This window comes from Micropterus salmoides, unplaced genomic scaffold (genome assembly GCF_014851395.1).
Source record: "Micropterus salmoides isolate LMB-PRFRI ecotype aquatic unplaced genomic scaffold, ASM1485139v1 Ms_hic_scaffold_1, whole genome shotgun sequence".
Lineage (NCBI taxonomy): Eukaryota > Metazoa > Chordata > Actinopteri > Centrarchiformes > Centrarchidae > Micropterus > Micropterus salmoides.
In genome coordinates this window covers 35,039,060-35,062,050 of record NW_024040040.1, presented here as the reverse complement: position 1 = coordinate 35,062,050, position 22,991 = coordinate 35,039,060, and the positions used below count along the sequence as shown (strand labels likewise).

Here is a 22,991-nt window from a genome sequence, read left to right as displayed (position 1 = left end):
TTGTGATCTATGTAAATATGTTTACGGTAACAGCTGTCAAAATAATATAAAACAATTGTCCAAGGGTAACTAGACTCAGTTTCACCATCATCCAAGAAGCTTCTTCAGTTCTGGATGTAATTTATAATTTTCCCCTAGCATTATAAGCAGGTTTTTTTTTACAGCACCTTTACCATGGTGTGTTCAGGCACAATATAGAGGCTGTCCTGCATAAGATCTGTGAGAATAGTCAGTAGTCAGGTAGTATCATATAGTATTTTAATATCCTGTTGCAAAACATTTATTTTGAATTGTCCCCCTAAATAATTGCACACACATTTGAATATTTCTATGTGCATTTTTGCATGATGCATCAAATTAATTGATATTACATTTTTTTATATTTTCTTGTTGAATTGTTAAAATTTTATTCATCTGCCACATCATTACCCCTGTGTTAACAAAATGTGCTTAAGTTGTAAAACGCAAAATCCAGAACAAAATTTAATGCAATACACAGAATTTGGGAAAACAGATTTAATAGGGCTGATGCAAAATAGTTTTATTTCTGTAGGCCTATACAGTATAACTTAATTTTTTTTGTATGTAATTTTGCTTTTGTGAGGAGCATAAGGGGAACTACAAACGTCATGTCATTATACAGTACAACCCTGTTGTAAAAGGATGTTACATACCGCGGAAATACAAAACTGTAATAATGAGCCTTCAAATTATGCACAAGGGGCACAAAGTAAGCAGCCATGGTAACAACAAGCGGTAATGATTCTGAATGTGTCAGAACAACCAGCACAGTATAACATCACACAAGTCTTGTTCAAAACATGGGAATAAATAACTTCCAACTTAACAACAACAAATACTAGTGGATTTATCAACTCAATGAATGTATAACGTTACAAACTCACGCCTCTCCAGCTAGAAGCCTCTGCTGTCCCCACCTGCCCTCTTAAGGGAGTCAGACTCTTGGCCGGAGCTGCTGTCAGTCTCAGGGTGAGTTCACACCGACCTTCTTAAGGCTGGTTTGAGTTGGTGTGAACACCAGACTATGGGCTGACCAAACAACCGCACAAAGAGGCGGTGTCGGACCGCTGTCAAGTGAACTCTGGAGTGGTTCATTTCTGGTGTGAATACCATTTGAGCCAATCACAGGAAGAGTGCGATCGTCATTTTATTGGTTAAAAAACGTTTTCTCTTTCCGTCTTTGTGGCTGGTGAAGTAGTAACGTATTGCCAAAGCGTCATCTGGCAGGGGACAGACCTGAGCTCACGATGAAGTAAGGTGTGTGCTGAATATTTGGGCTAAAGAGAACATTTGTCATTTATTAGAGACGGTGCATAGGAACTCAGCGATCTATTGAGCAGTGTTGCGTTGCTCAAATGCATCAACAGTACATCAAAGTCCCGGACACTTTACAGAAAAGTGGTAGCTTGTCAGATGTTAAAGACAAATTTGTGTGGTACGATAACCTTGATCAGATGGATCTTTAACTCAAGACATGTGGTGAGCCCAGTAGATGGACTGGAACCCTCTAGAACCATGTACCAGTTCACCGTTTTCTGGGGTGGGTAGCCACAGGTAGGTTTAACTGGTAACTGGTAACTGACTGTGTAGACCTTGTTGTATTATCTCTTCCTTTTGTCTTGAAGATCAGCTGAATATCTACATAAGTACAGCCTAATCGAATCAAATGAATGAGTATCCATTAATTTGATTCTAATGACATGCCATGCGCTACCTACAAATATGGTGCACTGTCACAAACTTTGCTCTTGTGCTACAGTTGTCATTTAATCATAATCATCTGTTGTTTGCCTACCAAAATGTCTGCAACTATGATGGTATGAAAGTCCATGAAAATGTTTACCCATCTATTTTTAGGGCATTATTGATAGTGAAATCAGTGAGAGATTTCAGCAGCCAGCAATGAGATGGGCTATCCCTGGGGCTGCATCCAGAAAACAGATTGGTCTGGACAGCAGAATGAAAGAATGTATGGCTGAACAACAAAAAAAACTACTTAATGCAATGATGGAAGATGAGCAGAGACACCACCAGCATGAGTCTGCAACCTTTCAGACTATTTTATAGGCACAGCAGCAAGCTGAAGAGTGTAGAGTCAACAGGAGCAACAACAAGCCCAGAACGTTTATGCAGCTTATTGGAAGTGTTATGAATGCCATGTCAAGCCAAACATCACACCCACCTTTGTCCGACTGGATGTCACTGCAACCTCTGAGGCCATACTCCATGTCCCACCGGCCCACACAGCATGCAGTACCACCACAATCTCACTTCACCTTTCATACCCACTCCACTATTCATGCCCACTCCCAACAATACCCACTCCACCAGCTGTATCCACTCCACCAGCTACACCTACTCCACCAGCTATACCTACTCCTTCAGCCATGCCCAGTCCTTCAGTCAGGTCAACTCCCTCTGTGAGCCAGGAGCATGAGTACAGCCCATACATACAAAATAATGGTCCAAGTATTTCCTTTACTGACTGAACAAGAGGTCAATAGTAACACACTAAATTTGCACCCATTGTTTGATGGCTCTGACAGCTGAAATAAAATGTTTGAGCTTGAAAAGGTAGAAATCCTTTATTTTCAGGTTTAACTATCCATCCATCCATCGTCAGCCGCTTATCCTGCGTACAGGGTTGCAGGGGGCTGGGGCCAATCCCAGCTTACATCAGGCGAAAGGCGGGGTACACCCTGAACAGCTTACTCAACCCTTCCAAAAACTGTATCAAAATAATTATTGTGTACTCCACATAAATTAAGAAGCACACAACAAGCCATTATTATAATACTGACAATAAAATAAAAGCTCTATAAATCAGGCGGCATAGTACCTTTTATCCAGTTGAAATTACTCCTATTACATTGTCAGAATTAGACAACATTGACCACCATACTCAAGAAAAAATTCTCACAATTAAAACCATTTACCTGCTGTTTAGATACTCTGCCTACTGTGCCTACTTTTTAAAGAACGCTTCAGTTATTTATCTAAAGACCTGCTACGAATCATTAACTGATCAATTTCATCCAGACTTTTCCCTTAGGGTCTAAAAACAGCAGTTATTAAACCTCTTCTAAAAAAGAGCACCCTAGATTCCTCTGTACTCAAGAACTACCAACCAATATCACACCTGCCATTTGTAGGCAAGGTCACTGAGAAAGTTGTTTATCAGCAGATTAGTTTCCTTAAGACTAACGATTGCTTTGATATCTTTTAATCTGGATTTCGCCTCAACCACAGTACTGAGACAGCATTAGTCAAGGTGACTAATGACACTCATCTTAACTCTGACTCGGGTAATTTATCAGTTTTATTTAGATTAGACCATTCTCTATTGGCAACTTTGTCTCCCAGAAGGTTAAGATGACGTAGGGAGTTCCTCGAGGATTCCTCTATTCCTCTATTGTTAAATCTTTGCATGCTACCAATAGGAAAGCTTTTGCGGAACAACAATGTTGCCTTACATAACTATGCTGATGATACACAAATTTATATTGCCCTCTCACCGTTTGATTACAGCCCTATTGTTTCCCAATGACATTACATCTCCCTGATAAATGACTCGATATGCCAGAACTTTCTCCAGCAAAACAAAGACAAAACAGAGGTACCAACAAAAATGAGAGAATTAAGGCCAGTGCCCATCTAAACTCTCTCTCATTAAAAATGATAAACCAGGCCAGAAACTTAAATCATTAAAGTTTAATACCATTTAATAGATCCCCTTTAACCAAATCAGTGCATTACCATCTTAAAAACATAGCAAGGAACCGAACTATCTTTTCACCTACACCTGATCCCCTCCTACTAGTTTGAGAACAAGTTACTGTAAATGTCAAAATTGGTCAACTTAAAGACTGGGTTTTTGATATGTCCGTGCATGCTATTTAATTATATGAAACAACTAGTGTTAGTTGTAAATAAGACTTTAGTTAGCGGTTACTCACGGTAAGTTTGAGAGTGCAAAATAAGAAGGGAAGACTAGAAAGGTATTGCACTACCTTGCTGTTAAAAACAATACAATACTGCCTTACTGGTATTGATACTTTAGGAATGACAGTGTTTTATTAAGAGCTGCAGCGACAGCAGAGCGGTGAGAGTGTGCTGCACACACAGTGCGGATCTGCTCCCCTTCCCTGCAGGGAAAGTGGGCGTGGCTTATGCTGCAGAACGGGAGAGACAGAGCACAGAGCTAGAGACAACACTACAAGAACAAGCTCTCTTCCACAGCATGTCAACAAAGCAGACGCACGGAGCGAGTTACGGAATTATGTCGCTTACGTAGTTGACAGTGAGGGCAAGCCCATGAACAACCCGTCTTTAAAAGATATTTCAAACCCATGCAAACACGTCCGACTTAGGAAAGCATCTGTGCCTAGAATTGAAGGAGCTTAAGGAGGTGCGGAGCAATGGTAGTCCTGATAACCATAAGGAGGCTGGCCAGGCTATAGTGGGGAGACAGGTGGCTTCCAATCCTAGGTTTAGAGACTCAATTCCAGCAAACACGTCCCAAACATAATTACATGCAACCTCAAAATAAGTCAAACGAGTGTGATTTAAAGTGTGACAGCAAGCGTTTTTAGAGTTTGATGAGAAATTGCAGGCAATGTTAACGGTTTAATTTCTTTTTTTTCATTTTAGCTAACTTAATGTGGAAAACATCTCTATATGCAAACGCTATGTTCACACTGGCAATGTTATTTTTGTCTACCGCTGCTTTGTAACATTCAATTTAGATTTAGTGTGGGTTTACAGATACTCAGGTACACAGCTTCTCCACCATCTCTACATCTCTGTCGCTGTACTTACGTGACTCATAATATGCAATATGAAACCTAATGTCTGCGTGAAAAGCCACAGCCGGCATGTTGGTGTCTACGCATTTATTGTGGGATCTCTGTATGGCCCACTTATACACCTGTGGATGTTACGGTTTGAGAGCAAACACACAGGTAAGCAGTGCCAGAAAATTGCACAACTTTAAGAATCTTTGTAAAACTCTTGCAGAAAGACACGAACTATTCTAAGCCTACTTGAGAGCAGGCAGTCTTTTGCTTTTGGCTGATCATGTTGAAAAGGGTACAGAGTGATTACAACAACAGGATCGGGGCATCTGTAGCTGGTCAAAAGTTTAGGTCACAGTCTGCAGTAGCTTGCAAAGAAGTCACAGTGAAAGGCACCATATACTAAAAGGGCTTGTGTATTTTGCTTGAGAGTACTGATGAAGAACGTTCTGTTGGAAAAATTATTCTCATCATTGCTTTCAACCATAGACTGTATATCAACGTGCACATTGCGACTCACAAACATACATTCGTGAAGCTGAGTGATGTGAATTAGGAGCAGCCCAAAAGGATTATGTTTGCATCAAGCAAGGGGATTTGCTAGACTATTATCCTCTTCCATCACCTTAGGTAAAAAATGCACATATAAGATGTAAACTTATTGGGTGTACTTTTTAATAATATGTTTGCAGCTTGGCAGACCATGGCATGCAGACTTCCGGGTAGGATGCCAGCAGCAATGTGAAAGGCAATAGCAAATCAAACAAGACCATCAATAGAAAAGATAGGATGAAGGCAGTGGTGAATCAGATATTTGAGCATGAACCTAACCCAACAAAAGCAACAAGCCATAATATTGTTCAAAGCATTTTAAGGAGACATCCGAAATGGTTGTTATTCTGTTCTGCAGCAAATTAAAACTAAGATGGAATATAAAAACAGGAAAAATAGTCCTGTGAGACGATGCAGAGAGAACACCATGCAGCGAGGTACCAGATGAAGACAGAGGCATAGTAAGAGGCCTTGTGGATCACTACGGTTGTGTCAGCTGGTGTCCTGTAGATGTTCCGCTTGGCAAAAATGAGGCGTCATTGAATGCCATCAAAAGTCATCTCCTTAACATGAACCAACGCCGCTATGTGAACAGTGTGCCCTCACCAGCCATAGCAGTGGTTAAGGAGAAATGGCCTTTTCTCTTTTGTTACGGCTCCTCCCCTTCCTGCTTCCATCTCCTGCAGGAGGCTGTAGGGAGGGAGGCTGATTGAGCTTGGCTAACACCTGTGTAGCTCTACCCCCAGAGCTTATTTAACCAGGGCTGATCATTCTGTTCTCCTAGACAGGCGTCTCTTAGGGTTTGTTCTGTGGTTTCCTTTTAGGTTCATCCTGACATCACGCACAGACAGATACTCCTCATTTACTTCTAACACAACTGATACTCATACTGAGGTTGGTTGTTAACATCTGTTGTCACGATTTGGTCTTGTCTGCTCTGTGTCTCGATCCTTGTTTTAGTCTGTTTCTCTGTCATGTTTGGAGTCTGTGTTTTCAGTTATTTAGTCTGCTTGGTCTGTTCCGTGTTTTGAGTTTTAGTCCTGTTTCTTGTCTTGTTTTCAGTCTGCTTGCTTCCTAGGTTAGTCTTGTCTGGTGTAAGTCAAGCCCTGTGTCCTGTCTGTCAGATTGCCTATCTATGTCACAGATGCTTCTCTCTGCCTGCCTCTGTGTGTGTATGTGCTCCCAGTCTCGATAGTCTTGTGTGCTCCACCTGTTTACTCTCCCACCCTGCTTGTTTACCTAAATATAAATGTTTGTCAATTCAGTTCAGTCTCTGTCGTGTCATCATCATATGTTGAGTGCTCCCTCCTTATCTTCTTGGATTATCACTTGTGTTTGTACCCTGCATGCCTGCAACTATTCATGTAAGTCTTCTGTTTAGTGTGTATTAAATGTCACAAACTCTCCGGTGTCTTGCGTTTGAGTCCTTACTTGCCTCTGTACTCGGCCTGTTGTGACAGAAGGACACAACCAATTATGGACCCAGCAGACACAATATCCAGTGAACTTTTTCATCTGTGCCTAGAATTGAAGGAGCTTAAGGGGGTGTGGAGCAATGGTAGTCCTGATAGCCATAAGGAGGCTGGTCAGGCTATAGTGGGGAGACAGGTTGCTTCCAATCCTAGGTTTAGAGACTCAATTCCAGCTTGGTTAACTGGTGTCATCCACACTCCAGCTCGTCAACCTGCCAGTCATTCATCGGCTTCCCAATTGTTTGGTAACACTCTTCAGCCTGCATCCTGTCCAGTTAGCCACCTGCCTGTTCTGGCTAGCACTTTGGCGGCTAACCACCTGCCTACCTGATCAGCTTGCACCTTGGCCGGCGAGCCACCCCGAATTCCAGCATGCCTTTGAGGGGACTCCCTGGGCCATCTTCACAGGGACACGAGGAGGTCATAAAAGGAGAAGCGGACATTATGGCATTATGGCTCGAAGTCTAAAAAAAAAAAAAATCACAGCCCAACTCCAGGCCCAACTCTTGAGCAGTCTTTCACTCTTATCACTGCCCAGCTCGTCATCCACATTGCCGGCCAGCTCCTTATCCTTGCCACGTTCCAGTGCTGCAGAGGTGTCGCTGCCCGGTGGTTCAGGGATGGAGCAACCCGGCGTTGGAGAGGCAAGATGTCAAATAGACAGAGCGGCTCGGCGATCAAGAGACTCTGCTGGTAAGCCCCTCTGAGAAAGTGTTGCCACAGAGGTGCCCCCCGTCCAGCCTCTTCTCTGTCGGTGGCCCAATACCTGCTCATGGTTCTCAGTCTGTGGTCCGAACAACTCCTGCCCCCAGGTTCCATTCAGTGGTCCGACCAACACAAGCTCCTGGTTCTCTGTTGTTAGCCCGACAGACTGCTACCCCCCATGAACGGAGGGGGGGGGGGGGGGGGGGGGTCGACCAACTGCGCCTGCTGTTGAGCCACCGCAGCTCTTTGACTGTGTTGCCACCACAGCCCCTGACCCTGCTGTGTGGCACCTAACCCTGAACTCTGCATCCGTTTTGCCCTCTTTGCATCAGTCATTTGAACCTGTTGAACTGTTAGTGTCCCATGCTTCCGCTAAGCTGCAGCTCCACTCAGATTCTGCCCTACTGTTGCAAACCCTGGACTCTGTTCAGCAGCAGTCCCTGGCTCCATCAGCTTTCCTGTTTGGTTTACTGTGGTCACTATTCTCACTATTCATATACTCTTTGAGAGTCAGACATTTTAAATTACTGACTTAAAATAACAATTAGTGAATGGATGTCCACATCATGGATTTATTCACAATTCCCACCTGGAAGATGGGTAACATCTGTTTGCCGGTGGGTATCTTGAGTACAATTGCATCATATATTAGATGCCACAACCACAATAACATACTATTACAAATGTTTATGGATGTCTTAAACTTGTATTTCCAAGAACACTTGGCCTCAAAAGATGCCATTGTGATACCAGCATGGAGTAGGCTGCAAGATGCTGTGGACCACTATATACTCTGTGTACAGTTTCAGTTGTTAATATTCATTCATGTATTTATGATACGTGCCCAAATATTTGATACCCCAAACATGATCATTGTGATCGTAATGAAATATGTTGTTGGTAGCAAAGAGAGAGATCATTTTTCTAGACTCTCCGCATCCAAATGGTTTTGGCGATGAGGCCTACAGGACCATATTCAGGTTCAGACTAAGGTAAGATAAGATTTATTTACCTTTATTAATTCCCCATAGTGGAAGTTCAGCTTTGCACAGCGGCACAGAGGAATGTAAAAGAACAAAACGAGTTTGTTGGCCTTGCTCTTAGGATACACTTGTGAATGCTTAAGGCTGACACACGTGCAAACATACGAATACAGTCCAGGGTTCTCACACCTTCTTCAACTACATACTGTTTCATTCTCCAGTTGCTGAAAGATGGCCTAATATATACATTCTCCCCAATGTGACAGCCTTAAGAATCACAATTGTTCAACAGTTGTTGAGGTTGCAGAAAAAGCCTTGTCTCGGCTTCAGGTTTTAGTAGGTATCTCGCTTGTAATTTCTCATTTGCAGCACAAATATACACAGTGCGTATTGCGTCTTTCAGACAATTGCAGAAGTCATTTTTGGGGGGGTTTAGACAGAGAAGACTGGCCAAGACCTCAAGCTGTATTGTCAACATCAAATTGTCCTCGATGTAACATACGTAAAAAAAGTGACTTTCTTTCCAGTCATTTCCCCTACAGGAAGCAGAAAACAACTGCTGCTGCGGGATCTTTATGCTCATGGTAAACTATTTTATTTTGTCACAATACTTTTCTGCTTGTTTTTTCTGCACCATCAGTAGGCCTACATTCACAAATACAACATTTCAAAATCAGTCAAACATTATATTGAAGCATTATATAGTCTGAAGAATTTAAAACAGTAAAAATGTATAAAGACTTTTTTTTTTGTTTAATGCCTTTGTTGCTTGTAACTTGATCCCCCTGTGTGCCTAGTTGTGCCATGTTCTATTATTCTGTCGTTTAATGTAGGCTGTTTTGATTTGGCTGAAGATTTTCGTACGAGATGAAATACGATTCAGTAATAACAGTTGTGTTGTCTATCAGACAAGAGCATTTTTGATTGAACACAATGTTGTTAACCTATGAATGGTGATATGAAATGTTAGTGTGGTTTCTGAATTAAAAAATCCTACATGGACACGGAGCTCGCATTGAAAGAAAGGTCCCCCATCGTGCAGCAAAGGGTGTTACACACCTTCAACAAGCCAGCATCGGTGCTGACTATGCAATGGAGGGTTTAACAACACACTACCACTCCGCCCTCACTGGATTCGGATGGCACTCAGCCTTCCTGACAAATAGGATCCATAGAGTATAAAAATTACCTTCAAAATTATAAACAAAAATTTATAAAGGCTAGGTTTTTTTGTAAGTCATGAAGAGTTTGATTGCATTTTTCCCTTTCAAGACATTACAGGCTTTTGTAAAAATATACTCCATTGTTAGTTTTTTTTGCTCCAATGAAGTGCAAAGGCTGATGGATAATCTTGCTTTTCATCTTCCGGCAAACTAATGAACCATCGTTCACTTCTTCCCCACACAGTTACCTTTGAACTGAGCATGTTTTCTACCCTACAGTAAGGAATCTGACAAAATGTCAACTTTTGCTTCCAAGCTAACATTACTGAAGGTAACACCGGGCTAGACGATATGGGCAAAAATTTTATTGCAATAAAGTTTCATATCTTCTCTATCTCGTGATCGAGATAACGACGTCATCCATTGAAATATTCTTTTATTTCTGTTTTCCCGTGATAAAGGGATAATTTTCTTGTGAACATTCGTTATCGAGATCACAAAATAATTATCCCGTTATCATGGGAAAACAGAAATAAAAGAATATTTCAATGGATGGCTGCTTAGGGCTTCCGTAAGGAAGCATGTGATACACTGTTACTTTGAGTTTGTTACTTTTGTGTTGCCAAAATGCTGGATAGTTGTGCTATCGGACGCACTAATCGATGAGGCGACCAGTCTGGGCCGGGTTTCTACAGAATTCCATCCAATATAGAAAATCTTGGCAGCAGTGTAACCTGAGGGATTTTCCACAAGGTAAACATCACCTCAGTTGAGCTCTGGCAGTTACCTGGCGGTTTTTAACAGCAGAAATACGGAAGTGGGTGTTGCATATGGATCGAAAGTGCCCAACACTTGCAGTTTGTGTCTATATCTATTTTTCTTGAGTTGATCCAAATAATCGTGGGAAGGGAAATTTAACAGCTTTTGCTGCGTCTTTACAGGAAGCCGCCATCCTGGTCTGTTGTTCTGCCCTCCAGTTCAACACACGTCACATGACTGAAAACTATGACTTCAAACTGGATCACACATCAGTTGTTTCTCGCCATTGACTACCATACATATTTTTTCCCCTGAGGTAAGGTTCCATAGGGAGGCATAAGTGACTTTCTATTGAAACTAAATGAATTATTTTTCTTCTCCCAAATGAATGTTTGACGGCCTAAAGATGCTCTAAAACTCACGCTTTGCCATTGCGCAGTAACTTTTCTGTACATGCGAAAATCGGAACCAAACCTACATATTTGATAAGAGTACTGTTCTGAAGACAATACATGCCAATAATCATTCAGTCAGAGCCATTTACTCGCATCACTGCTTGCAGCTTTAATTATCAGTTAACCTGCTCAATTAATAAACTGTTTACTCTAGAAAATGTCAAACATTTAAAAAAAAAACAAAGGCTCAAGGAAATGTCCCAAAGCGACATCTTTAAATTGCTTTGCTTCAACTGGAGGTTTCTAAATGTTTGAAAAAAAGATTTATAAGGGTCCTAAATCAAAATGACAAACATGCTAAATTTATATACAACTGCAAAGTGTGTAATATTTATCATGTTTGTGTTTATATCTAATCTGCTGGTTTAAATACTGTGAGGTCACAGTATACAGCTGTCATTTCACATCAATGTACTCACTATAACTTAATGTGAAAGTAATGCAATATGAGGCAGCAATTTACTGTAAATGTACAGTCAATTATTTAACAGTGAGTCATTTATATTTAAGTATTTTTTTGCATTCTCTTTTCTAAATGCTTTTTGACTATTGCTTTAGCTTTGTGTTTTATACTTACTATGTTACTTTTTTATGCACCAGATACCAAGGCAAATTTGTGTCTTGTATGTATAAATATTTTCGTTAAACGGACATACCTATGTTTTTATTATTGTAGCGAGGCAGATTGCTTGCGGCTCTCGCTAAGGAGCCTGGCTTTAACCCTACTGCGAATTTCGAAGACGTGTTATTAAACCAACTATGCCACCTGGAGAATTTCACCCCAAGAAATATAATTCAGCCAGCACTGATAAATGAAGGCACACAGGTCTTACTTGGAGGGGGGAAGGTCAGAGGCGTTGTTCCATTCACACCACAGTTCCTTTTATTTTTATGTTTCCTTTTTAAAAGGCTTTTCACAACATGCATACCGTTTAAGACATACGGACAGAACTGCGACACGAAACAAGTTAATAGACGAAAACTACTTTTAAGTCAGACAAAAGCGAAATCAATTAGTTCAACAAAAACCAAACTGTCAATTTAAATCTAAAGCAAACTTACAACAGAAATAAAGTTTCCTTCAAGTAGAAAGAAAACAAACAAAATATATTAATAATATTTACAACAGACTGCTAAAAACTGAGCTAACAGAGACAGTTAGCTCATTCCCAATCACACTTTCACATTCAAGCTTACATTAAAAGAGCCCAACAGAACTTTTATCATGTACATAAAAAGGAGGTTATATAGCATGTATAGAAAGCAGCAAGGCAGCTTTTCCTCCATTGTGCAGGCAAGAGACTGACTGCACACTTCAGGATGGCTCCATGCCCTACAAAAATACAGTTACCATGTTAACACTCACGTGTGGCTAAACACAACTGATTAGCCGTTCACCCACTCTACATGAACACCTACCATGATTAACAACGAATGGACACCCCCGATGCTCCGAAAGGACAGTCCAACCCTGCAGGAAGCCTACACTGGCAAGCAGCCGCCCGTCCACATGTGGAGGGAAAGGGCCACACTAACAGTGAGCCTGGGATCACAAGCAACCCAAATTAACAGCTTGCAACACCATTATCAATGACTACACGAGAGCATCTACTCTTACCAGTAAATCGCCATAAAAGCATCCGCGCACATTGACGTGCACAGTAATGTGGGCGCTTGGTGTCAGCAGCAGCAAAAGGAAGAGGAGGTGGCCATGCCACCATTTATACCTTCCTACTTAAACAATACCTGCCATCTACGGACCCCACCCACTCCTGTCAATTAACACAGCAATGGGTCTCTAACCCCATTATCATATATAAAATACCTTTCTTACACATAGTCTCTAATACTCTTATAACATGCATATTTTATATATGCATAGTTTTATATTTACATCTAAATAGGTTTATGTCTATTGCCATGCACTCAGTCACCAAAAGAAATTAATTGTATATGTAAACATATGCAAACTTGGCAATAAAGCTGTTTCAGATTGTGATTTACTGAGCAAAACCCTGTGTTGAAAGGCATGGCAATCAATAAAATTTTTTTTAAAACTACATATATACTAACTGCATAAAAAAATAAAAACTACAGAGCTGGTTAGTGTTACCAAAGGACATACCTTTACAGCGTTCAGCTGTTCTTTTAATAAATACATTTTTGCCTGTATTACATTACAAGGAAATAAGCTAAAATGATTAAAAGGCTAGTCAAGGTCGGCGGTGAGGGAGGGGAGAGAAGAAACGTAGAGGTTCTGTAACTCACTGTAGCAATCAATTGAAATCTCACCGCCATCGGACCAACCGAAAGACAGTGACATCCTGTCGTGTATTTATAGCGCTGCACTGACATATGTGTCTAAGTAATGGTGTCAAACCTATTCACATGTCTATTCACAAACGAATGTGGATGTTTTAACATCTTTAAATAATATTCGCGGAAGTACAACGTACATATTGCTGTTTATAAGCCTGAATTTGTCAAATGTAAAAACATATCCTGGGCTGCAAAGCATGCTGGGAAATTCGTCACGTGGGAGGTGTTACGTTAAACAAAGAATATCTACTGATGAGCAGCAAGTATTGGGTTTTTTTTTATCGCAACATTTAACGACTACACTGTAGTCTAAACTATGGTCTTAATGCAAAAAGGACGATGAACGGGCTTTACTTGGCGGTAACAAAGCTGACGCTAGCCTAGCTGAACGCGGATATCAAAGATGATTTGACTGCCGAGAGAGAAATCCGTCTGCATACCGTTAACGCAATCATAACAGTCGTTACGTTACATGTTACACACATCCTAATTGACAGATGATATTGACTTCGTCCAGTAGTGTGGGCGTGTGTTAGTTTTATTTAATAAGCCACAAAGTTGTGGCAGGCAGCTACATTACAACGCATGTGCAAGGAAACGACTTTACTGCGATTCAATGAAGGTATAAACATGAAGACAAGTAACATTGTTGAGTAGATGGTTGGACCTCGCATAGTTTGAGGGATCACGTTACTGGTGTATTTTTAAGGTTTGACAAGGCCTTTATCATACACAATATACATATTTCATAACCAGTGAAGCAATTCAAAGACATTCATCTAAAACTAAATTATTTTGCTCATTTCAATAACAGTTTTCACAAAATAGCCTCTGTCCACCCTCCCTACCTATCTATACTTACGTTTTTCTCAAACCCACTGACTGAATCTACCATAACTTGAAGCACTGTCTTAATTGTTTTAATGATGAACCAGTATCGATTTCAAGCTGAACTGTTTGCTGATGCAACTCTGCCACATCTGATGAAATGACATAACGGCGCATCAACTCCTGTGGTATGATTTGTTTTGCTTCTTGTTTTGGGGGAATATATGTGAAACTTCCCCATTTTTTGAAATGCCAAATTGGTGACCTGTCACCATCCACATGTACACTGTTAACAAGTTCAGTGACACTAATGATTTGGGGCTTACTAACAAGAAAAAACACGCTGTGAAGACACGTCCACTCTTCAACCACAAGATGGCAGTATTAATCCACACGGAGCTGCTCACACAGGCCTCAGTTCATTTCTAACCCAATTTCTGATCAAACACACTAAGTTAAACTTGTCCTGTGATTTTGTCCTAGTGCCTAAGGAGACTCAGCTAATGCCACTTTATATACATGGCTGGAAAGCAGCTTAGCCCGAGGTTGTTAGAGGCTCATGTATGTTATCTTCAACATCAAAAAACACTCGTGGGTCAGTTTAGGGCAGCTGGTATAGCCATAATACACACTGTAATAAACTAGATCTGTTTGCGCCCCCATGTCCAATCCCCAGTGTCCAGTAATGAAGCAAATCCTGATCAAATGGCACGTGAAGGTAATGTAATACCTGAAAGTACACAACATGCACAATGCTTGAGTCAAAGCAGTGCACTGGTCCTGTGATGTATGCTGAAGGAAAAAACTGTGTACAACATAACATTTAAAAATAGAAGTCCTGAAGCTGTGAAGTCATTAACAGTGGAATGTTTTACAAACTGTCAGTGCTGTATGTTCATGATTACAGTTTACAGACTTCTACTGAGTAATTAGAAATAGTTCAGAGCTTGTGGGCGAGGTTTGAAAAAAAAAATAGAAGTCAACTGAGGTGATTCCTCTGAATGATTCATGTGTTGTTGTTTCTTACTAAATATACGAAGACGTTAAAGTAAAGAATGTGTATTTGATTGATCGTTATCAGGAGACTTTAGAATTGTTTATGCCAAGATCTTTACCCCCTTTTTATTTTTCTCTACACCTACAGGATATGTATAATAGGACATGCACAATAATAATAATGCCGGTGGAAGCGAGTGAGAGGGGGTTGTTGTGTACGTAGAGGAACTGCTAGCAAGACTTTATTTCCTAACGTTACTCCAACAAAACAAATTCCTCTCTCCATCTCCGACTCACGTTTCCACCGTCTTCCTGCAACACCTCACCTTTCATGAGATTTCAGAGCGAGAATTGTCACTGAGCGAGACTTCTGTTAAAAACAAAGGGTTTCGCCAGGAGTCATTCATAGGGATCCTTTCCATGATGTTGTCAGACACTTGGTATAACAGTCTGAGCCTGTCGCTGGCAAAAATAAGCACTGTTTGTGGCCGTAATTGCCCCGAAGGAATACGTTACATCAACTGCAGCCAGTTGACGGCTGCTGGCTGAAGCCATCTACTTGCACGGATTCCAAAACTTTTTGTACCTACTAGTGTTTGACACCAAAATATGTGAAAATACAGAAATTATCCTTTAATGTTTCAATTAGTGCCATCATCAGGTCAAACCTTCAATTTGTCCGACATGATGACCAAATATCTGCAAAACTATTTACACTTTCTTTAGAATTAGGTGCGTCTGATCTGGTCACACATCTGCTCCTCGCTGCCACACAAACTGTCGCAAACCTCAACCGAGCTGTGGAACTGATATGTAATATGTTTCCCGGCTCGGCTGTTAAAAAGCAGATGATTGGCTTTCTTGCAGGAGGGACGGGATATGTACAGCCGCCCTCTTTGGCATTACAAGCCCTCCCCATTGATAGCAGTTAGCTCAAAGTACCTATATGCCCAAGTCCAGCCTCACAGAACTGCTAGCATGGCTGTGGACTCTCAGTCTTGTTGGGGTACAGTGCAGCCCTGGAGAAAGCCACTAAGTTGTGGCATTGATCATGAGTGTGAGGTCCAAAACCGACAGTGTATATAGTATATTTTTATTGATATGAGTTGCACTCTTCCACCTCATACAATCACACAACATCCCCCTGCTGTGAAAGACCATGAAAATACAGAAGGACAGCTAAGACATAATTATGATAATGTTTGGGAGACACATTTATTTGGAGTGGTAGTTTGCTCCGAGGGCAAAAATAAACCTTGTTTTGGTGCAAGGAGGATGTCTTTCGTTGAGAGATTTTCCACACAATGCCACTCTGATTTAGCCATTGTTCACTGTTCACTGAGCTACAGTGCTATTTTTAAATCCCAGTTAGTAAACCAACACGCTCTCAGCCTGACATTCATTTCATATCTCAGCTTTTCTTATTTTCAGGACATTCATGAAACAGTTCTTCTAACCCAAAGTAAACTCTTTCCAGCTTCAACTGATACATAACATGTGGTTTAATTTCCACTCAGGTCCTGCCATCACGAGTGAGTGTGCATGCTAGCTGACGCTGTGAGGATGTCACACATTAGGCAGGACACCAACTTGTCTCGCTGAAGTGCTCCTTCTCCTCTAGCTGTGTGGTAATTGCTCCACAAATCTCAATGACTGCCGGAGGAAGTGGAGAGACAGTGGGCCTCACCGCCGCGCACCATTTGGGAGTGGGTTGCCATGGCCACAGACGCACTTAAACTTGCTGAGAATGAGATTAGTCTTAATTAATGCTAATGATCAGCCAAGCATGCATGCATTTCACATAACTGCACACATACTCAAGCGTTTTTCCTCCTTAACAGTATATCAATACTCCTCCCACACAGTTATGAGAAAATATAGTTTTAAGGAAGAAAGGCAAAGATCTTCATTTATATCTGTGGCTAATAATCGTTACACATTACCCTCGTTTTTATTTACCATGACACGCCTGTTCAGTCCTGTGTAGGAAACCACAATCAAAGTTTTTTTTTTCTAGTTTCACAAGTTCCCATGGACTTGAACCCACACACTGTGCGCTACGGTCTTTAAATAGCTGTTGATTGGAGCCGTTGCTCTCAAATAGCTGCGTTCCTGTGGAGCCTCAGTGGGTGGTAGATGCTATTCTCCATGCTGCCTCTGCCAGCCTCTTTATTGACGGTCGGTGCCCCGGCAGCACCCACTTACAGGAAAGCTGGAGGCTTATTTCTCCACCTTTATGCAATCTGATGAAATAAAAGCTGGCTAAGTTTTGGACTATTTTGAAACTCTTCCAGGTCAAGATTGTTAATAGCCAGAAACTCTGCAAATGCTTAATGAGAATATTGTGTCAAGGCATGTTGTGTGCAGTGAAAATAGACAACTTCCTGTCTTTTTTTTTTGTGGGATTTTAACCGATGGTGCGAAACATTAATTTGTTGTGGCCGGTAAACTCTCCCTCCTTCTCTCTTCATCTCTCCCTCTTAGTGGGTGGTGGACGTCTCTCCATCCATCTAAGCACAATAACACAATTTGAACCTGCATCCCACACTTTGTAAAGGACAGGCCCCCCCTCCCACTCTATCATCAAATGCCAGCCACCCTCGCAGCCTCCTTGCTCTGGCTTCCACGCTGCTTCTGTCTACCTCTGAAATCACTTTGGCCAGATCTCGCAGATGGACAAAATGTCATGCTATTCGTCTCTCACCTGCCCCTTCTTGTCTTTTTTTTCTTTCTTTCTTCACCTTCTCAAATAAATGTCAGTTCAAGTCACACAGTGCTGTTAGTCAAAAGTGGGTCAAAACAACAGAAGAAGAGCTAAGTTGCATTATTGACCACAATACTAAGGTACAAATTAAAAACATATTTGGTCAAAATTGAGTCAAGAGGATGATGCCGGCTGCACACTTATGGGAGGATAATTGGGCCAATTTTGGTTCTGGGACACTGTAGTCCTGCATCTCACAAATTTTTATAAGGATGGACTATTTCTTAAGTAGGCCTATCTAACACATTTTCACAGTTTGTCAAATATTGACGCTGCGAGGGTGACCAGGTGAGAATAAGTGAAAGAGGAGGTAGGGGAGGGAGTGGCCTCCAAGGCATTATCTTCAGACACAATGACTGTGTTGTATATAATAGTGTGTAAATCGTGATCTGTTGCATACAATTTATTAATTTTAATTTTAAACATATATTACATAAGTCACGTATGTTATGTAACTATGTCATTTTAAATAAGTGAATGCTGGTGAATGTTGGTTTTACCCCGGTCTCCAGGGTGAAAGTCTTGTGTTTGTTTGACCCATCCATCTGTTTTCTCGTAGTGTAAAGGTTTGTTTATTCATTATGGCAGGTGCTGATCTGCTGCACTTGCTGGCTTTTTTAACACTATGAAAGTCCTTTAACAAAATATACACACAGAAATGAATCTGGGCCAGCAGTAGTGCTGTGACTCCTGTGTTTTTTGAGAGCACGTCGGCTGACTACATCTTATAAAACACAGTTTGGAGATGAAGAACCCAACATGAATCTCACTGACACTGGAGCATGTTCCTATTCTTATCCAATGTTGTCTTTTTAATGAGATGGAAAAGAGAGCTGCTTTGCCTAATGTTATGTGCTGATCCATCTTTATCAAGCACGACATCGAGAGCCATGTCCGCATCCTCCACAACTGAACTACTGCCAATAAAACCAATCAGAGCATGGAGAGTCCCCCCTCCGGCGACTGCGAGATGGTGGGAGGAGGAGAGAAGACATGAGGGAGAAAGAGAGATACACAGAAAGAGCAGAATCACATAGAGAAGCATCGAGGGGGAGGAGGAGGAATAAAAAGTCTTTAAGTCACACTCCATGATGCCTCTCAAGGACACAAGGAGAATTCCTACGAGACAGCGATTGTTTGGAGAAACTTCTTACTTGAACATTTTTCTCTTTACTACCCACCTCACATAAATGCAGCTCAGCAAATCACAATGAAGTGCGATAAGTCAAACACTAACTGGGGGAAAAGGGCTGTTGAATATGTTAAAATAAACACCAGTGTGTGATATATTGTGTTTTGCTGGGAGAGGGTTCAATTTTAGGAAGTTTAAAGGTTCACCGGGGAGCCTTTGTAGATTCTAATGTCTTCACATTTTAAATTCAAGGCAACTTTATTCTAATCTGTATGGACTTTAAGGGCTGATAAAGTCTTTATACAATAAACAAATTGCAAAATCGAGACAACTGCAACCCCTAACACCCTCCATTTTGGCAAATTGGTGCCATAAAAAGTATGCTGAATAAGATGCTTGTATGTACTTACAACTATCACTGAATTATGTTGACACCAAGGAAGACTTAAAAACGTGAAAATACTGTTCTAGAAATGTAAGGAGCGTCTTTATCCTGTGATTTCTAAGCAGAGTTATATATTTATTCACAATGGACATCGGAGATAACAGCATCCGTGGAAATCAGTTACACTGAATGCGTTCAGATTCTACTGGGTTCAGGAGTGAGATTTATTAAGCAAAGTGTGGTAATCAGGCACTAAAGTTTTATCTTAAAGTATCTAACTGTTGTAACTGTTTCCATGAGCTGTGGGGTCATGGCTACTGCTGCTTATTTTATTTAGATGGTTTTCCTATTAACATTAAATGCCTTCCAATAACATATACAGATTGTAGTATACATTTTATAGATCTCAGGCCAAAATAATTGTAAAATAATGGTTTATTTGGGATCCCTGAACATTGAACTGTGTTTCTGAAATTTTGGATTCCTGAGAGAACATCTCGGGTTACGTATGTAACCCTTGTTCCCCGAGAAGGGTCACCGACGCAGTGTCTCGTTCCCCTTCTCGGGGAACAAGGGTACCATACGTAACCCGAGACGTTCCCCTTCGAGGGAACTCGAACTGCGTCGGTGACGACACAATGGGAACGAGATACCCACTTAAGCCACGCCGAAACCCCGCCTGCCCCCAGCGTGCAAAAACCTGAGGCACGACTAAGAGGAGAGTGCACGGGTGCCGGGTGCAGAAGGAAGGTCCAGACTGTAAAACCGGAGGGTGGGGGGTGGCCCAGCCAGCCGCGTCACACAAATCCTGGAGCAACGCCCCTGCGAGGAGGGCCCTAGAAGCCACCATGCCTCGAGTAGAGTGCGCCTTTACGGCCATAGGTGAAGGCAAACCGCACACCTGATAGACCAGGGAAATAGTCTGAACGATCCAGTTGCTGATCGTGTGTTTAGAAGCAGGGAGCTCAGCCTTGGGGGACCCGAAACACACCAGCAACTGGTCTGCTTTCCTCCACCGGGAAGACCTCAGATTGTAAATACTCAGCGCTCTGACAGGGCAGAGCAGATGAAGTCTCCCGTCCTCCGCCATCACATGAGTTGGGGTATGAAACGCTTGCAGCACCGTGGACCCTGCCAAACTGGACGGAACCTTAGGGACATAGCCTGGACAAGGGTGCAGGATGGCCCTGACCCTCCCCGGGGCAAACTCCAGGCATCGGGGAGAAACCGAAAGTGCCTGGAGATCCCCCACCCTCCTCAGAGAGGTGATAGCAAGGAGAAAGGCCATCTTAAGGGTCAGGTGCTTGGCCTCAGCCGACTCCAGGGGTTCGAAGGGGGCCACAGCCAGTGCTTCAAGAACCACTGCCAGGCCCCAGGTGGGAACCCTGGAACGAGTCACGGGTCTCATCCTCCGGGTTCCACGGAGGAAGCGCACGACCAGTGGAAGTCTCCCCAAGGGCCCATCACTCAGAGGGGCGTGGAATGCTGCAATGGCAGCCAGATATACTTTGAGTGTGGACGGGGAGAGGCCCGCAGAGAAACGGTGCTGGAGAAACTCCAGTATCATAATTACCGAGCAGGTAACTGGGTCCAACGCCCGTTCTCTACACCAGGTGGCGAACACATTCCACTTCAGGCCGTACATCCTTCTCGTGGATGGGGCTCTAGAGTTGAGTAGTGTCTCGACCGCTCCTGCCGTTAGGCCCGCCTCCAGGAACTGTGCCCCCTCAGGGGCCAGACCCACAGTTGCCACAGGGCGGAGTGAAAGATCCGGCCCTCCACCTGGGACAGCAGGTCTCTCCTCAGAGGGACCTGGCAGGGCGGGCCCTCCAGGAGCGATATTAAATACGAAAACCACACTCGTGCCGGCCAAAACAGGTAGTAGGCTGACGCCGTCCTGATGGACCCGCTCCAGAACCCCCGGGAGCAGAGCGACTGGGGGAAAGGCATACAGACGCAGCCTCAGCCACGTCTGCACCATGGCATCCAGCCCTAGCGGGGCTGGGGGCGAGAGGGAGAACCATAGGGGAAAGTGCGTAGTCTCTCGAGACGCAAACAAGTCCACGTCTATGGAGTCAAACCTTTCGCATAATAACTCCACCACCTCGGGGTGGAGTCTCCATTCCCCGGGCCTCAGCCCCTATCTCAACAGCAGGTCTGCTCCCTGATTCTGGGCCCCAGGGACGTACATTGCTCTGAGGGACGGCAGTCTCTGCTGGGACCACAGGAGGATCTGATGTGCCAGTTTGCATAACGGGCACGAGCGCAGACCCCCCTGGTGATTCAAATAGGCCACCACTGCCGTATTGTCGCTTCTGACAAGGATGTGGCAACCGCGGAGAGCCTCAGAGCTCTGAACATTTCCAGGCAATTTATTTGCCAGGAGAAATGATGCTCCTGCCAGGAGCCTCTCGCAAAGCGGCCGTCCGTGACCGCACCCCATCCCGTGAGTGAGGCGTATGTCGAAATAATTGTTCAGCGACAGATCGCTCCCAACACGGGCCCTTGGGACAGGAATCAAGGTTTCCTCCATAATGAAAGGGAACGAAGGCACCTGCTCCTATCAGACGGAGCGTATTTCCCTTGGATTTTAGCCACCACTGCAGGGCTCTCATGTGCAGTAGTCCAGAAGGTATTATACTGGACGCTGCTGCCAGGAGACCCAACACCCTCAAAAGCACCCTTCAAAGTGTTTTACAGTGATGGCGTGACGTCAGCACGCTCTTCTTCGCATTGAGCCGCAGCCCCAAACGCTGAAGGTGGGCGACATCTCAATACCGAACCGCTAACTCCCGAGACTGGGCCAGGATGAGCCAGTCGTTGATGTAGTTTAATATGCGGATGCCCTGGAACCTCAGCAGGGCCAGAGCTGCATCCATGCATTTGGTGAACGTACGGGGAGAGAGTGCGCCAAACAGGCCAGTAGGAGAGAGGGGCGCATCCAGGAGAAAAGCCTTCTCCTTCCCCAGGATGCCCGAGAGGTTAAGCCATAGAAGGATCTCCGTAGCCACCAATGCTGCCATAGAGCGGCCGACGGAACGGGCCGTCTACGGAGCGCGGTCATGTCCTCCTCGGAGGGACCCCCTCCTAGGTCACAGTCTCGAAGAAGATCGGCCTGGTACGCCTGCAAGACGGCCATCGTGTGCAGGCTGGCACCAGCACGACCCGCTGCCATGTAGGCCTTGCCCACCAAATCGGATGTCATCCGACACGGCTTGGTGGGGAAGCGAGGGTGGGAGAAAGGTAGCTCGCAAGTGCTTCCTCTACCCACGGCATCGCTCCGTAGCCGTGATGTCTGATTCCTGTCACGTTGCCATAGTCCAGCCGGTGGGACGTAGACAGCCGTGCAGAGGAGGGTTTGTTCCAGGAAAAATGGCAAGGGCCGGCACGGGGGTGGCGCTCGGTGCTGCAGAAACCGCTCATCCACGTTACTGCCAGCCAGAGGCTGCTGCACCGCCTGTGGCCAATCAATGTGCAATGTGATTTGGGTTAAAGTAAGTACGTTATGTAAGTCATGTGATGTAAATCTCGTTCATGTGACGGAAGTCAATAACTCTACTTAACTTAAAACTCAAAATACCTCAACATATGCTTGGTTTCACATGGAACTCAAATGCTGGTCTCCTTTGTGAAAGTGCTGGGTTTGACCCATCCTCCTCCTTAC

At 43.3% G+C, this 22,991-nt stretch overlaps 1 long non-coding RNA gene across 1 annotated transcript; it reads right to left on the bottom strand.

Moving 5' to 3' along the window:
* Positions 1–11,732: 11,732 nt before the first annotated feature.
* On the bottom strand, positions 11,733–12,469 carry LOC119899758. Its single transcript, XR_005443909.1, has 2 exons — positions 12,323–12,469; positions 11,733–12,236 (listed from the first exon to the last, which is right to left on the bottom strand). It is a non-coding gene; the product is annotated as an uncharacterized LOC119899758 (long non-coding RNA).
* Between the last annotated feature and the right edge of the window lie 10,522 nt (positions 12,470–22,991).